This window comes from Perca flavescens, unplaced genomic scaffold, assembly GCF_004354835.1.
Source record: "Perca flavescens isolate YP-PL-M2 unplaced genomic scaffold, PFLA_1.0 EPR50_1.1_unplaced_scaf_220, whole genome shotgun sequence".
Taxonomy (NCBI): domain Eukaryota; kingdom Metazoa; phylum Chordata; class Actinopteri; order Perciformes; family Percidae; genus Perca; species Perca flavescens.
In genome coordinates this window covers 5,001-10,116 of record NW_021166649.1, presented here as the reverse complement: position 1 = coordinate 10,116, position 5,116 = coordinate 5,001, and positions in this window count along the sequence as shown.

Genomic DNA, 5,116 nt, shown 5'->3' with positions numbered 1-5,116 from the left:
CCACCCTTTGGGCATGACAATAAAGTACTAACCAGTCTTCTTGTGTGTACTGATGAAAATGTTGATAAAAACAAATTAAATGTTTTAACAGTCCAGTTAGACTATCCACATCAAAAGAACATGGAGGTTGTCCAGAAATTTACATTAACACTTGAAGATGAAAAATTGTGGAGGTCCACTTAATCTATAAAAATGTTCAGGATATTCCTATATAAAACAATGGTTAATTACATAACCTTTTCAGCTAATGACCAGCTAGTATGTGCATAGCAGACAATAAGGTGTGTGGTCATGGTGGTAGGATGAATCTGCTACTCACAAAGAGCTAACGGTCCAGACATTTTTAGTAGTAAGCTACCTTTAGGCTAGTTCATACCACACATAAGTCTGCTAGCACACTAGCTGGTCATGCTAGGTAGCGTGTTTTCATAGGATTAAAGTGGTTAGCCTAATGACAGACATTCCATCTTGTTAAGAGATAGAACTGACAGTGATATTTTATTTCTTATTAATATCACATTTGGTAGCTCAACCCTTTTCAATTTAATAACTGCTAGCACACTAGCTGGTCATGCTAGTTATCTGTATTAGCTTGTTTAGTCTACACGTTAGCTCTTTAGGCTAGCTAGATCATACCACCACAAGTCTGCTAGCACATTAGCTGGTCATGCTAGGTAGCGTGTTTTCCATAGGATTAAAGTGGTTAGCCTAATGACTGACATTCCCTCTTGTTAAGAGATAGAACTGGACAGTGATATTTTATTTCTTATCAATATCACACTTGGTAGCTCAGCCCTTTACAATTGAATTACTGCTAGCACACTAGCTGGTCATGCTAGTTATCTTATTAACTTGTTTAGCCTAGCTACACATCAACTCTATAATGTTTTGAAGACGTTCAAACTCTTGGAAGTAGGCTAAATCTTACCTTTTAAGCACGATAGTGAAGCATCGGGCGGCAGCTCTGGAAACGGGCGGCCGTTACGATAGTGAAACTGGCAGACGTTTTTTTTTTTTTTGAATTTGCCATCACGTCGCACTATTAATGACATCACAAGCAAAACGTGCCACTGATTGGTTGGTTATAATGTTAATCCAGGGCAAACAACTTTGTCATTGATCCTGGACTGTTAATTACTTGGTGATATCAGATCGTGCCCCCCGCAGCGTATCCCCCAATCACCCAATCAAGCCGGAGCCCAGCAGGAGTCTGGTCTCTTTTGATCCAGAGACACTGGCAGCTTCTCTCACCGCCTCTGACATTGCTTTAATGGCCTGACGCAGGTTCTGGCCTCTGATTCCCAGGTCTCTAAGCAGTCTGGTGGTAGACACTGCCACGAACCCCTGCGCCTCCACCTCCACTGGACGGACTTCTACCGAGTCCAGTGAGTTCAATGATGAAGACCTTCTTCAGAGAGGGGACCAGAGAACTATGTTAGGCGTGATTGCTATCTCTGGAGGTAAAACAAGCCGCCACCAACATCAACCAGCATCTTCCAATCACAAGCCATCCACCCATACGGACAAAAGTTGATCTGCGGCAACTTGGGTGCCGATGGTGGTAGGGAGTTTGAATTAGTCCGCTTGTTTTCCAGGGTGGCTGCGAGGATCTTAAGGACTTGGTTATGGCGCCAAGAATAATGACCCTGGGTGAGGCTGACTCTACACCCGGTCGGTATGTGATGGAAGAACCTGGGCTGGTTGAGCAGATGATGATGATGATGGACTGTTCTTATACAGCGCTTTTCTAGTCTCAGCGACTACTCAGGCGCTTTAAAGGAACACGCCGACTTATTAGAATTTAGCTTATTCACGTAACCCCCAAGTAAGACAAGGCCATACATACCCTTCTCATCTCCGTGCGTGCTGTAACGCTGTCTGGCGGCTCCAGCGTTAACCAGCCTAACACAGATCCTGCAGGTAACTGGTTCCAACTAGCCTACTGCTCCCAATTGTGACAAAAGTGACAAAATAACGCCAACATGTTTCCTATTTACATGTTGTGATTTGTAAGTCACAGCGTGTACAAAAAAACAACGTAATATGAGACACAACCGTCTTCTAACAGTAAACAAACCGGGAACTATATTCTCAGACAGGCTTGCTGCGAGCATATCCCTCCGCCAAAGTACTATATTCTTCCACCTGAGAATATAGTTCCAGGTTTGTTTACAGTTAGAAGATGGCTGTGTCTCATGTTACGTTGTTTTTGTACACGCCAGACTCTACAAATCACAACATGTAAATAGGAACATGATGGTGTTATTTTGTCACTTATTCGAGCAGTAGGATTACTGGAACCATTCACCTGCATGTTCTGTGCTGGCCTGATGCCGCTGGAGCCGTCAGACAGCATTACAGCACGCACGGAGATGAGAAGGGTATGTATCGACTTGTCTAACTCTGGGGGTTACGGTGAATAAGCTAAATTCCCAATAAGTCGGCGTGTTCCTTTAACATAGTACAGGAACCATTCACCATTCACACACATTCACACACTGTGGCCGAGGCTGCCGTACAAGGAGCCACCTGCTCATCAGATAATCACTCACACACATTCACATCCGATGGAGCAGCGATGGCAGGCGATCTCTACCACTGAGCCCCAGCCCACCCACAGCAGAGGGCGATCCTGGATCTTCACCCAGCCACTGATGAGGAGATTGCTAGGTGTTGGAAGAACATCACATGTAGCTCTAATGATGAAGCTTATTCGCTTCGCTTCCATGCTCCACAACTCCTTCAAGCTAATCCTCCTTCTCTCCAACACTCTCCCAACGTGTCCACCATCCCTGTTTACCAAGCGAGACTGCCTCGGCCCACCTTGCTGCCTCCTCCTGACGATGTATTTCCTCCACCACCAATTTCCTCCGTTCTGGTGCCGTGAGCTGTGTTCAAGGCTGGCAAGCCTAGTTGTTAACCTGCTGCCTCCTCCACCGCACTGGCTGGTCTCCATTTGCGGCCTGCCATTAAGGATGGTGCGTTATTACTCACCATTGCATCACGAGATTCATTCAGTGTCATCCGGAGTCTTACTTTAGCACACTTGAATTCCTGTGTGAGACTGGTGAGGGGCAGTTTGAGGGCACAATCTCCGTACAGGCCTATTAGTGTCGCAAATTAGTTAAGTGTCCCAAATTAGCCCTAACCCTAACCCCCCAACCCTAACCCCCTAACCCCCTAACCCCCTAACCCTAACACCTGTTAAACAGCACAGGTGGTTGAGCAGTTTCATAATTAATTAAGGACATTGTATGGGGAATTTGGGACACTAAACTGCACGTATAACGAGTATTTGAATATTCTATTCATGTAAAATTGGGTAAAAATGAACAAAAAAGTACAAAACCATGTTTACTGTGTGTTCCGGTAATAAAATAAAGATCATTAACATGTCAACACACACATGACATCTCACCACAGAGTGTCCAAACACACAGCTGATTAATTTAAGAATCACTCTGCAGCAGAAAACACAGTTAAACTAAAATGACACACACACACACACACGCACACATACACACACACACACACACACACACACACACACACACACAAAACACAGACACACACACACACACACACACACACAACAGACACACACACACACACGCAGACACACTAACAGACACACACAACACACACACACACACACACACACACACACACTAACAGACACACACACACACACGCAGACACACAACACACACACACAAAGACCTCACCCACAAACACACACACACACGAACAAAGACACACAAACACACACACACAAACAAACACAGATGCACAGACACACAGACACACACAAACACACATATACAAACACACACACACACACACACACGGAAACACAGACACACACACACCATCCATCCATCCATCCATCTTCGTCCGCTTATCCGGTGTCGGGTCGCGGGGGGAGCAGCTCCAGCAGGGGACCCCAAACTTCCCTTTCCCGAGCAACATTAACCAGCTCCGACTGGGGGATCCCGAGGCGTTCCCAGGCCAGGTTGGAGATACCTCCCTCCACCTAGTCCTGGGTCTTCCCCGAGGCCTCCTCCCAGCTGGACCTCCCTCCACCTAGTCCTGGGTCTTCCCCGAGGCCTCCTCCCAGCTGGACCTCCCTCCACCTAGTCCTGGGTCTTCCCCGAGGCCTCTTCCCAGCTGGACCTCCCTCCACCTAGTCCTGGGTCTTCCCCGAGGCCTCCTCCCAGCTGGACCTCCCTCCACCTAGTCCTGGGTCTTCCCCGAGGCCTCCTCCCAGCTGGACCTCCCTCCACCTAGTCCTGGGTCTTCCCGAGGCCTCTTCCCAGCTGGACCTCCCTCCACCTAGTCCTGGGTCTTCCCGAGGCCTCCTCCCAGCTGGACCTCCTCCACCTAGTCCTGGGTCTTCCCGAGGCCTCTTCCCAGCTGGACCTCCCTCCACCTAGTCCTGGGTCTTCCCGAGGCCTCCTCCCAGCTGGACCTCCCTCCACCTAGTCCTGGGTCTTCCCGAGGCCTCCTCCCAGCTGGACCTCCCTCCACCTATTCCTGGGTCTTCCCCAGGCCTCCTCCCAGCTGGACCTCCCTCCACCTAGTCCTGGGTCTTCCCGAGGCCTCCTCCCAGCTGGACCTCCCTCCACCTATTCCTGGGTCTTCCCGAGGCCTCCTCCCAGCTGGACCTCCCTCCCAGCTGGACCTCCCTCCACCTAGTCCTGGGTCTTCCCGAGGCCTCCCTCCCAGCTGGACCTCCCTCCACCTAGTCCTGGGTCTTCCCGAGGCCTCTTCCCAGCTGGACCTCCCCCAGCTCCACCTAGTCCTGGGTCTTCCCGAGGCCTCCTCCCAGCTGGACCTCCTCCACCTAGTCCTGGGTCTTCCCGAGGCCTCTTCCCAGCTGGACCTCCCTCCACCTAGTCCTGGGTCTTCCCGAGGCCTCTTCCCACCTGGACCTCCCTCCACCTAGTCCTGGGTCTTCCCGGGCCTCCTCCCAGCTGGACCTCCCTCCACCTAGTCCTGGGTCTTCCCGAGGCCTCCTCCCAGCTGGACCTCCCTCCACCTAGTCCTGGGTCTTCCCAGAGGCCTCCTCCCAGCTGGACCTCCCTCCACCTAGTCCTGGGTCTTCCCCGAGGCCTCC